We start from the raw sequence: 13116 nt of genomic DNA on the forward strand, positions 1-13116 counted from the left end.
GTGCCCATAGGTTTTATGAACTGCTTCATAAACTCTAAGAGATATATATATACTTATTCTCTTCCTATGCTGTTTAGTGTTCCATAAAAAAGAAAATTGGGTTAAAAGTACTCCTAAAACCACTTTTCACAGAGTCCATCATAATGCAGCTTAATCAGTGTAACAATGTTGTTTTCTTATTTAATGTTAAAATGTATACTACCAAGAACAACTGAGAGGCTGTAAAGCGTTTTTTCGTTTTTTTTACAGAACTGAAAACAGTTTGCAGTCACAGCTGCCTCTAATGCTGGTACAGAGCAATACAGAGCAACAGGTTAATCTGCAGGTGAGTAAATATAATTTAATTTATCTGCTTATTGGCTGGAGATGAAACTGCATCTACAGTAGCAGGATGCACATTAGGATTTTTGCAGCCATTGAGAATCACACATCGCAACTTTTACAATCCAGGAAAGAAACTGGAGGGTCAATGGGCAAACATTTTGTGTGTCCTGGGTTTGATCCCGGACTTAGGTACTGTCTGTGTGGTGACAGGCTGAAATCTCGTCTTATGCCTTATGCTTCTAGTATAGACTCTGGGTAGTCATCACCCCTACCAAGACTGAGTGGATGGATAGAAACAGTCTGGCCTGTCATAATCAATCAGATTCCAGACAGAGCACGACAACCAAGCCCAAAACTATCCATCCATATATTAGCCAAATAAGCCAGTTGGGCAAAATGTCCTCCTGTTCTTTGCAAACTGTCTTATATTCTCACATGTTATTAAGAAGAGCACAACTCAGATGATCTTCCACTGTTGGGCTTTTAATACTCAGAATCTGTCACTTAACGTGAGTATGATCAATAAACTCGCTGCTTGTATTTCCAGTTCTATATATTTTGTCTGTTTATATACCCATTGTATGTGTCAATTTTGCATTACTACAGAGGAGGGCAGAGCAGGTATTTAACATCACTATTCCACAGAGCTGTGCAGTTAAATTGTTAAAGTGCAGCTAATTTCACAAAATAAGGATCCCTTCAGGTCAGCCAGTGGGAAACATGCAAAGTTGCTGGTGCAATTAAAGTTAGTCACTTTAGAGGAAATATTGAAATTGGCTTCTTCTTTAGCTGTTTCAATTATTTTGATTGTGATAATGTGCATGATTCATTCAGACGGAGGCTTCACTCTAATAATCAAGTCAAACACTGTTTCACAGCAGGACTAGAATAGAGGAGATTAAAACTACACATGTTCTGTCCCAAGCAGCCACTGTGTCACGCAGAGGAAGGAATGGAAAGGAATAGAACTTCATTTTGTCTTCAAAGGAGTTTTCACAGAATGTGTGTGGGGCACCCAGTGTTACTGCACTGCATTCAATTTTGATACTTTTGGGTTTTTTTCATTTATATTGGCCTTGAAGTCCTACGTTAACTGTGTGTACGTTCGTATGCTTGATAAAAAACTGAAAAAAAATCAACAAGATTTTAATGCAGATTAAATATATCCTACTTTTGCTATCAAACATCATGTTGCTGTTGCTAAAAAAAAAAATGATTGCTTCTGGCATTGGACAGAGAATGATTGAAAATGTTGTTGAGATGACTGAGTTAAGAAGCCAGCCCATCATCTCCTCTGTAACAAAAGGAGAGACTTTGTATCATTATACATCTAATGTCGAGGAAATCAATAGCTACAAGTAGCAGGTCTGTTAAGGGGTGTAAAATAAACGCAACTGAACAACTTGCTCCTGACCTGCTCTTCGATTTGAGCCTCTGAAGGCCAACAGAAGCAATTTGTGGTCTCTGCAGCGGGTCATACAACCTACTGTAGCTCTTAGAGGGCTGCAGTTCTCTCAAACAGACGGCGCTCTGAACATATTAACCTCTTCATGGACTGTCAGGTCCAAGTGACTGCTCGCTCGCTGATGTGTCTGCAGGGCTCAGCGGGCATCGTGATGTACCGTATTCACTGTCTCCTTAATCCTGAGCTGGTCTGTCACTGAAATTATATGTTCTCTTAAAATTGGACCTGTGCTCCCACTTGCAAATTCTTGCTTAATTATGCAACAGTAACCTAACGGAAAATACCCTCTGTTTCTTGAATAGTATTATAATTCTACACCCTGGAGAGACTGCTGTGTGATCCTGCCGCACCGAAGACGCAAATTATACGTGTTCTGTATTTTATTACTCACGGCTTATCAGTAGCTTTTAACCAATCAATCAAATTCTAATTTAGAAGTTAAACAACTCGAATTTGCATTTATATTTTGTTTCTTCGTTTTTTTCTCTTCTGCCGAAGGTTGTTTGGAAGACTGTGCTACAGCCTTGTATATAAATTGTGCTTTTACTTGTGCTCTTATAATTGTGCGCTTTTAGGCTCATCTTACTGAACACTAGTGACGACCCGTAGAGCAGTTATACCTACTTCTGACACACTGACCATCCACGGCTGGCAGGTGTTTAGTTTAAGAGATTTAAATGACACTTTTTTTAATTTAACAAAGCGCTTAAATAGAACAATCCTGTTAAACTCTTATTGATGTGTATTTTCACAATACATGTAATATAAAAAACACCACATAGAAGGTGTTCCTGGTTTTCCAAATATTTAAAATATAACGCTGGTACCTCAAACATAAAACCATTTTTAATGATGTCTTCTTTTCTTCACTTTTCCCCTCTAAAGCCGACACACAAGAAGAATTGGCATGCTCTCCCGTTTGCTGTGAAGTTAACCAAAGATGCCTGTTTTCCTCCTCAGCTGTCACACTTTGGGAACGTTAAGAACAAAACAAGTACCGCTGACACACTCCTGCTCGCAGTCCTCGTAACAGAAACCTGCGGTGTTTCCGAATCTGTGGGACATTTCTCGGCACGGTTTGTCGATTCTGCACAGACAAAAAAGCACATTTTTTCTGCCTTGTGACAAGGATTAGCGACATCTTACTTAGATATCCAAAACTGAGGAGATTTATCAGAAAAATGAAACAGGCTCCGTAGGGAATATAGGAACAAAATAAGAAGAAACTAAAATGCATTGAAATCCGATGTGAAAACTTCAATTATGTAGTTGTTCTTTCCATTTTGGATAACAATTTCAGCTTTGGCTGTATTCAAGCATCGTGTAAGACATAGAACAGTTCTTAACATCTTGTCAGACTTCATTAAAAAAATATTAAATAGCCCTCTAAATGATTTACGTCCTTTTAGCTACAGTACTATATGGATTTTAGTCATGAACCTTTGCTGTTCGAAACTGTCTGAAAAGCTCCCATCTTTATTACTTTCGACTATTTCTGATTTTTAAATTCAAGATCCTGACACCTGTACCTTTCCCAGTTCAAACCACGTCAAATCGTTAGCGGTATTGTTAAACCTTTTAAAATAGACTAGGGCAGAGCTCTGACTTAATATGATGGAAACTCATCATCAACGCTTTCATTTTTTAAGAAAACATGGCCACTAACATAATTGCCTCAATTCTGGCTGATCTGAAAACCACTATGACAAAAATTGCATTCTGATTGTCCAAAGCCAAACACTGGATCTCTACTAGAATGATCGATTCCTGTTTCAAAAAACACGGAACAACTAATGGACAGAAACTAGAGACCAAATTAAGGAACACCTGTCTGGTCAGGGCCGATGAAAGGGAAAAGCTCATTATTTATTTAGGAATTATTATTTAGGAAAGACATAAAAATAAACTAGTGTTTGCTTTCAGCATTATGGAAGTTGGACCGTCTCATCTTACACCAGTGTGCTGGGAAGTTAAATGTGATGTTGAATTTGAACGTTTTTTTTTTTTTGCCTTGAAGCTAATGAATTATATTCTGTAATTTTACAAGAGTTCATCCATTCATCCATTTTCTAACCTCTTTATCAATACAGGGTCACTGTTCTGTGAATACTGATCTTGTTACTTGGTGGGATTTGTTCTATTGCAAAAAAATAATAAAACACAATATTTAATATTGATAAAAGAGGAACCTGTCTGCTCACTATAACCCAAAGTAATACATGGTGCATTGAAAGAACATCAAAGCCAGTGCCTGCAACTAAAGATTCTGATTGCTTCCGTTTGATCTGCAGAGGGAAAAAAAAGTGATTCACTTCTCCTAATTTTTTAAATCAAATATTGTGCTGATGTATTTTTTTTTTCCTTTTTTAAAATCAAAGACCTCAAAGGAGACCCTTAGCTATTCCCACAGGAAAAGAAGGGTCCTAAATGAGAGGCTGGTGTTCGGTGTTTGGGGAGCTCTGATTTGCTCATTTGAGTTGATGGTGAGAAACAATATGTTTTGGATGTTTCATATACATATTCTGACTTACAGCTTTAAATCAGGCCACAATGATTCTGCCTTCTGCTTCACATATACACTGAAAATTATGTTACCGGGGGGAAAATACTGTATATCTTAAAAAGGGCAAGTTTTAACAGAATGTTACAGGAAATGTTCCAAACATTTTGTCAACTGAAAATATATTATAGTTACAAATTTTCTTTTTTTTCCCCTTTCACTGCTATTTTTATCTTCAGTGGACTGGTGTCCTTGTGCCCAGTGCTTGGTTTTTTTTCCCTAATTGTGATTATATTGTAATATCAAAAATATACATTCTGGACACACTATACAGCCATTGATTTCACACACAGCTGTTAGAGTAGTCTACTGGTGTAACTGTTGTTTCTTCCCAATAGCCTCGTGTAACCTGTTATTAAATCTCCAAAACAACAAATTTTTCCCTTAAGCATTCTATGATAATTATTAATAGTAGGAGTGGTGGGTCGCTTTAGAAATATATCATCTACTAGTTTTCCCAGATTTGCTTAAACTGTCTACAGTATATTACAAGAAAACAGGTAAATAAACTACGCAAATACAAATATAATTTGTTGTCTTTGAGCTCTGATTGTGTGAGGGTTAAAGTGGCGTTTTCTAAAGCGTAGTTACATCTTACTTTGGGAAGTTCAAGTACATCTAGAGTGTATTAGATCTTTACCTTCCACTAGAATTGTAGGCACAGATTGCCTGGAGCTGGCGTCTTCACTGCCGCCAAATCTGTTCCGTGTGCCGAGTTCTGACATTTGAAACTGGTTGCTGGAGATTGAAAGTAGTGCACAAGCGCACTATGGGTGAGTAGTTAAGACCTTTGAGAAGCAAAAAATGAAATGTCAACCAGAAAAACAATTCTAATAATAAAAATATTATTTTCACATATGTATGCTGTAATTCATTATTCCCAGGTACGAATGTTCACAAGGCAAGTTCAGTCTCAAAAAGTATTCATTAGGGCGAAAACCGCTTTCTGCTTTTGGAGGTCAATGAGCTGGAGAAAAAGCAAACAAAAAAATGTTAGAAACTTCCAGAGGGGTTTGAAATCCTTGAGTGCCTATCAGTGCTGTAATTCGTCAGCTCCCTCAGGGCTCGGAAGGCGTGTTTTGTGCACATGAGGGCAGACCGCTGCACAGTGTGCTGACCCGTCATTCCTCAGGGCTCTGACCCTACGACTGCGGGCTTGTGCTCGGCTTTTACTGTGGGAGAGTCGTCGCCTGCTTTCAGGAACGTTTCAAGAAGGCAAAGGCCTGGGTAATAAATTTCTCACGTCTGTCACGGCCGTTTTAGCTAAATGTCAGGTACCCCGGGATGCTGGAGCGCGTTGCGGGCTGGTGGCGGAGTGGAGCTGGCATTTCCGAAGGGAAGACTAATGACGCCTGATGGATTTGGGTGTAATTGTTTTTCAGCACCGCTCGGAACTGTCTTAAAGCATATCATTACCAACCTCCCATTGTACAACGAGCCCGATTCCTCAGAAAATGAGGTGTCACGGCCATGAAGAAGCGATGTGGGACACCTGTCTCCATGGCGATCCGGGCCATTTCGCCAGCTGTCCCCTGACAGCGCGCAGTTCAGGGGGAAGGAGAGCCCATTCACAAAGTATGACAGACAAAGGCGCTGATGTTCCTAGAATACGCAATCTCTAAGTTTAGACTGGTGCTCTGAATGATGGAAACTCTTGACCCTCCCTTTTGGCTGCCTCTTGTTCTTTTTCTGTGTTCCGTAAAAGCTTGAAATGTTATAGGTGTTGTTTGTTGTGGTGTTTACATGGGGAAACTGAATTTTAGTAGTTTCAGAATGTTGGGCACATCATTGCAACATCGCTAGATGTTGAATATTGGGTCAGTCTGGTACAGACTGAAATAAAATCAAACCCCTTTCCCAGATTGCTTGAGTAAAATGGAATCCTTATTGGCTCTGTTTGGGTCTGTGAGGTAACTCCTTTTTTAATCAAGTGGTTTGATACAAGAGCAAAGATCCTGAGCATAGATAAAATTATTTACAGGATTCCCAGAAGAATCATTGCCTATTAGAGGTCTGTTATGTTTTTACACAGATATGCAGTGGTGTGAAACTCAGGTTTTATTTTTTTACTCTGCAGCTACAGCATACAACTTGATGCTGCTCTTGCCAGATGTATCTAGTGCACTGGATGTTAGAAGATTTATTTAAAATGTGCTTTTCTGTCTTGAAATCCAGCCATCCAGTGAGGAGATTGCCTGGAATGCAAGCTTATCTCTGTGACAGAGACTTGGATAGTGTCATTTGACAACTTTGTCTGCAACACCCCAACATAACAGTACATCATCGGTAGAGTGTTGTCCTTTAAAGAGGGGTTTTTCATTGGGGGCCACCCAGTACTTGGTGAAACAGCAGCTCTATGACTTGCTCTGTCCTTGCAGAGCTCCACCAGTCAGAGGCTGACTCTCCTGCTAGGCGCTGCAGAGCTCAGTGACCACGAGGGTGGGCATGTCAAAGAGGTGTGTCTGAGTATCGCATCCTCCTCTAGGCAGGACTGAGGGCGTCACTATTGGACAGCAGATTCTGCGAAACTATTGGCTGTTCCAAAATTGTGGGTGTACAATAAAAAAACAGTTTGCAAACCTAAATCGTCGTAGTCAAACTTTAAATTAAAAAATGACATGGAATGGATAGGGAAAACTGAGATGTTTTCATTCTTAAGTTTGTTTTCTGTCCCAGGGTTGTAAATCTCCCTTTGTTTATTTAAGCATATTCTTATTGAATTTTTTTGTCACAGCTGTTCTAAAGACTGATGGGAATTAAAATCTCCTGATCCCAGAAAAGGTTGCTGCATTGCTGCACGAAAAGGTCAAAATATTTATAAATTAATCGAAGATAATAGGCCCGTCTCTTTAATTACAAGAACCATCTATTTAATTAGAAGGAAAACAGTCATTTCCTTTAGAAAATTGAAAAGGGGACATTAACCTTTCAAAGTAAAGTTAATCAAATTAAGTTATTTTCTCCAATTAAAGATGAATTAAGGATAACAGATTACGTACTCCAATGTTGCAATAATGAAATAAAAATAACTCAGAATGGGGGAACTCAAACTCAGAAAAAAAAGCAAATCCTGACAGAATAACAGGGCTCAGAATTTCAAATCCAGATCATTTTGTGGCTCAATAGAAGATGGAGAATGGTTGGAAATGAATTCACACATTAGAATACTCAGACATCAGATATGATTGCCAAAGCTTTTGGAATCATTGCCCCAGCTGTTCAACGAAGTATGGTATTTCTCTCAGTTTTTTAAAGCCCCCCAAAACATTTTGAAAAAAGAACAAATAAATAAGATCTTACTGTGGCTCGTCTCTGGGGCAGACAGAAGCATTCTGACAGGAAGTATTCAGGGCCTCATAATCAGGGTTAAAGTCTCATTTGTCCAAACGGTAATGAATTAAAACCGATGACAGCCTCCACACCTGGGCTCTATTTCTCCTCATTGCCTGTTCATTCCCGCTCAGTGACAGCCCCGTCAGTGGCGTGTCAGGGAAGTGAATTGGGACTCCGCGGTGGCCAGCCTGTGCCAGCCAAGCCCAGGAAGGGCCATATGCGGAGATCCTGCTCCACCAGAACAGATGTCAAGGCCTAAATTGAAAGAGTAATGGGCTTTTCGCAGCAGGGATGAACTTCCACACGGAAGGCTCAACATCAATTTATCAAACGTAATTCGAAATCATTAGCCCTGGTTTTTAAAAGGGGACAGGGAAGCAGCTGGGACATGAATATCATTCACTTTTTTAAAGTGTCTGTCCATTTCCAGCAGCCAGCCTTGCCTACCTTTCAGCGAGAAGCAGGTACCTGGGTCTGGCTGTCTTTTAACTCTTCGGTCAAAATGGGCCTGGAAACTCGAAAGACAGAATTATGTTCCAATAAAAGTGTTTTGGTGACTTTATTCTGGAATGATTATGTGTGCATGCACTGTTGATAGTTCTGAGTGGTTGTCAGTACCCCATTCATGGTGCAGATGCCACTTGATAAAGCCATTGGTCAATCAACAGTATTTTGTATTGTATTATATAACTATGAGTTACATATACAGTAGGGCTGGGTATTGGTGACCAAGCTTCAAGCAAATGAATAAAACCAGTTTATATGTGGTGATTGGCAGGTAGGTTTGACATTTTGTTTAAACCTTTTCGTCTCCTGATTTTGCAGGGAACAAAAATACACCTTCAGCACCTATCAGATATTAATATGAGATTTTACTTTTCATTTTAGTGCAACTATCTTTTTTTTGTTTAAGCTGCACAGCTATTTCTATCGTACCTGTAGGCATTTATTGATGGGAAAGGTAACCAAATACATGACTTGGTTTTGGACTTTTGCTGGGGCTAATGACAGCATACAGAATGCCGCAGGGTGTAGACAAGGCGATGAGCGTCTTCAAGATTCTTTGTCACATGTAGATCTCTAACAGGACATTCAGAATAGTAACTGTCAAAACAGAAATCGCAGTTCGATTGCTGTTGACAGGAAAATAGTGGGCTGTGTTGTTCCAATATGATACAGAAATATAGAGGGCTTGCAAAAAGTTTTAAAACACAGAAATCAATTTAAATCATTCGTACGAGTGACCGCTTTAATATATTATGTAGTACGATTTTGAAAAGAAATCATCTAGTGATGATTATGGGTTTACAAAGGTGTTTTCCCCAAACAAGAACAAGTAAATACCCATCATTATAAGGATGCCCAGATTAATTTGACTCACGCTTCAGTGTTTGTGTTAATTGTCAGATACATGCTAGAACTGCTGTCTCTTTGTTTTATAGAGGCGCCTGAGTCAGACCTTGTCTGCCACGACAACAACAAAAAACAAAAACTCCCTCCTACACGCCTTCGAGGCAAGCAGAGTCATTCAGCTTCATTAAAGAGGACATGATTGGCCTTTACAAAAATCCAAGCCTGAGGAAACACTTTGAACCCTGGGTCAGGATGCTGTTCACTCACAATGCTACAGGTATGTGGCGTTTCCTTCACGTTTCTTTCAAATACAGTTGATAAAGAACAATTTTATTTGGGGTAATTGTATACGTTTCTTGTCAATTGATCATTCATTTCGCCCTTGATTTTATTTCCCATGAAAAAAACACAGATGCAAAACATGTTGCACCCACCGGCCTCAGTCAAAATGGACAACTGTTCAAAAGCTGATCTATCTGCAGTCTGGTTGCTCTTTTGACCAAGTTGTTTCAACCAATGAAAGCTTTTTCAGCACCTTTTTGAATGTAGTTAATTACCATGCACTGATGCTTCCAACAATGAGAACTATCGGATTGATCCTTAGATTTGTCCCAGAGGCTGAAGATCACTTCAATAATTAAGGATTAGGTGGAACAAAGCCTTGGAACTGAACTATGTGCGATAGCACACTCCCTTCCCTATATGTTATGCACAGGTATATGGGTCTACATTGGCTTTAATTAACTCCCAGCAGAACAAAAGACTTGTTTCTGATCACATTCAGGCCAGAATATGGTCTGGTCATATTCTCAGGTTTTGAGAATCTGACACGAAGAATTCGGTTCAGGATCCAACAGAACGCTCTCCCTTTGGAAGGAAGCTGCTGTTGGGCTTGTTAAAAGCTTTTGTTTAAGAGGGGAGGGGGGTGGCATTGCTCTGAGGTCAAGGCTTTGATATTTGGTCAGAAACCACTCTCAACTTAATTGGCTCTTTTGCACAGTAACACTGGGGGTTTTGAAGGGCTTTAATCAACTGACATCGTCACTGCTTTTGGTTGCCATAATTAGCTCATAAGGCGCTGCTATCTGTTCTAAATGCATGTGGGCGGGGGAGGTCTCTGCCAGTGCACCTATCTGTGTCCTGTCAGACCCTCTCCTCTGTCAACGGCTTGCATCGCTGTTTCTGCTTCTCGGTTTGATGTCCCGTAGGGACCTGCAGGGCATTAGCATTGTTTGATCAGTGAGCTTTTTTCAGTTGTGCGGCAGCTTCGTTTTCTTGCTTCAGGGAATGTGTGAAAGAAAGCTTTCGCCTTCCAGGGTGTGGGATTCACAGCCCCCTAGAGAATCACTCGTGCAAAGAGAGAAGCTGTGACAAGCCATTCTGCGGTGGCGTGTAAACTTTATTCTCTCTTTTTTTAATTGCGATCCGCCTGTTTTTTTTGTCATGCCCACTCCAATTGGAATGGGCAACGGTGTGCTTTTTCATGTCCTGGAACCCAGCTTTGAACCCCCTCACCGCACACAGGGGAGGAACAAGGAATATAACCAGCCTGCCCTCCCTCCTCTGATCCACATGCTGTTGAGCCACTTGTGTTCCGACGCATCCGGGGCAACACAGGCCCTACCGGAGGTGCAGCCCTGATCTGGGAGGTGAGGCGCATCACTCGCCGAGGTCTCTGTGTGGCTGAGACCTGGGTCAACTGATCCCTCCATCACCACCAAGCTGCTACTTGGGGACTACCAGTCACAGTCTGCTAGTGATGTGACCCAAGCTCAGAACAGTCCTTGATATTTTAACAAATAAAATTTCGGCTTTGTCCCCCCACAGCCTCTGGTCTCCTCCACAGCAGGGGAATGTGCTATTTTAGGATTACGGTCATCTTGTCGCAGTTTTACTTCTCCTCTTTATGATGATGAGTGATGACTTTATATGCAGTGGCGCAGCTGTATTAAAGTGCAGCAGGGTCAGCACTCTACCACATTTTAAGAAATCTTTGGACCTTTGCAGACCATTTCAGTGGAAGCAACCGAAAGTGGTTCATCATACTGTAATTTTCCAAAACCACTCAAAAGAATAAGGCCCAGGTAAATTAAGCCTGATGCTCACTCCATTTTTGATAAGAGGTAGGCTAAGTGCACCATAAGTAATCAGTGATCACACCTATTTGTAAATAATAGCTTAGTTTTTTTCTGTTTTATTTTTGTTTTTTTTCTTTTTAACCTTCAAAACACAATCTAATCAAAGCCTGTGTACTGTATTCCATAATCAACAAAGCTCCGGCTCTTACAAATCACCTCTGCTCCGCTGCTTTCCAGTCACAGTGTTTTTGGAACATTTTTTACAACATGACCGGAATGGTTTGGACACACCTTCGCACTTAACTTTGTAACCGCATCACAAAAAGCGAAGTTTGCTGCTGTGTATATGTTGTGAGAAGACATCTTACATACATGTCATTAAGGTGTCAGAACGTTACAAAAAATCTCAAGCAAACATTTGAATAGTCCAGCAGCATTGTGCTACTGTTGCATTTTGAATGTTGTGAAGACACCCTCCCCTCTGCATGTCTGCACTGCCTCAGGGCTCCTGTGCTAAGATGCAGTAAAGTTGGATGCTGATGAGAATCTTATTTGCTTAGCTGGGTCAGCGCTGGCTTCTCTCATTTCCTGCCTTCCCATCTCATTCTGATGTAATGTTTTAATTTTTTTAGCATTTCGTTTTAATGTTGAATCTTGTTAAAAAGAATACACAAAGGTATATTTTAATTTTAATTATACAGACCTGGGAGTCAATTATATTTTCCAAAGGAAAATAAGTAATTAGATATCTCTGTAGTAAATTGCCTTTGGCTGTAGTTTAGTCCTTGTACACGCTGCACAAATGAGATTAAAACAAAACTAAAAGCAGAGAGGAATATGGAAACTGTCTGAGACTGGAAGCCATGGAGAAATATGGAGTATTATAAATTAGGTAACTTCTAAACCAGTCAGCTACCCACTTATATATTGTCTGATATTTCTCATAATTTTGGGCAAAGTACAGTTTCCAGCCTAGATGTTGATATTGATGCTTACAGACTGTGCGTAGGTAACTCTCTGTATGAGCCACGTTGAAGATCTGTCACAAATCTGCCTATTGACCGTCAGTCTGTTAGAACAATAAAGAAGAAACTATTTTGCAGAAATGCAAAGGAAGTCATGCATTGTCACTTGCAGGCAACGCAGTCCCGAATAATTTAAACTGATTGCAAATATTTTTTCAAAACATATTTTTCCTTAGAAGTTACGGGAGACTGTCTTCCTTACACAAAGGGTTGTTGGAGTCTGGAACAAGTTACTCAGCCATGTTATTGAAGTCGATACCTTGGCTTCCTTTAAGAAATGGCTGGATGAGCTCCTCGGAGCTTTCTCACAGCGCTTTTAGTTTCCCAGAGCACAACTCATAAATTAAATTGTACTAGGTGATAATGCTCTCATGTTATATGACTCAGTGGTGCAAAAAATATGTGCTTGTTCTGCAAAGCAGAGATAGTTCTGGAACAAGCAAGGGAGCTTTGGACAGTCTAGAAGGCAAATTGAAATTGTGGAAATTCTGCCCAGTATATGTAACCCAAAAAGTGAAGGACTTCCTTGCAGCCTTAAATTAGACACAAGCTGATCAATTGATTCTGCCAACACCTGGGGAAAGCCTGATGCTGAGAAAGCCTTACAAGCTAGAAAGGCTATAAAAAAGACATGACTCACGCCGTATTGTTGACGTGACTGAATTCCACACCGAAATGTGTCTCATACTGTCATGGGAACTGCTAGGCGAGCTCAGTGGGATTTTTGTCTGCGTCTTAACAAATCTTGAAATGCGATTTCTGAAAGAATGCAATTATTTTCGCTTTATTTCTCTATATTAGAACTGAGATAAAACAACATCTCTGGGTTGAGCCACAGCAAGCAATAACATGAAAGGCTCTCCCAGGTCACACCAGGAGCTTCAGATAGTTTTCCGCTTGGCTGCCCCCGCAACAAAAGACAGAGCTTGCTGAGCGCCAGGCTTTCCTGTCCTGTATCATCTCCATATTGATCCTCTC

Source organism: Lepisosteus platostomus, chromosome 23 (genome assembly GCF_059453375.1).
Source record: "Lepisosteus platostomus isolate fLepPlt1 chromosome 23, fLepPlt1.hap1, whole genome shotgun sequence".
In the NCBI taxonomy this organism is placed as follows: domain Eukaryota; kingdom Metazoa; phylum Chordata; class Actinopteri; order Semionotiformes; family Lepisosteidae; genus Lepisosteus; species Lepisosteus platostomus.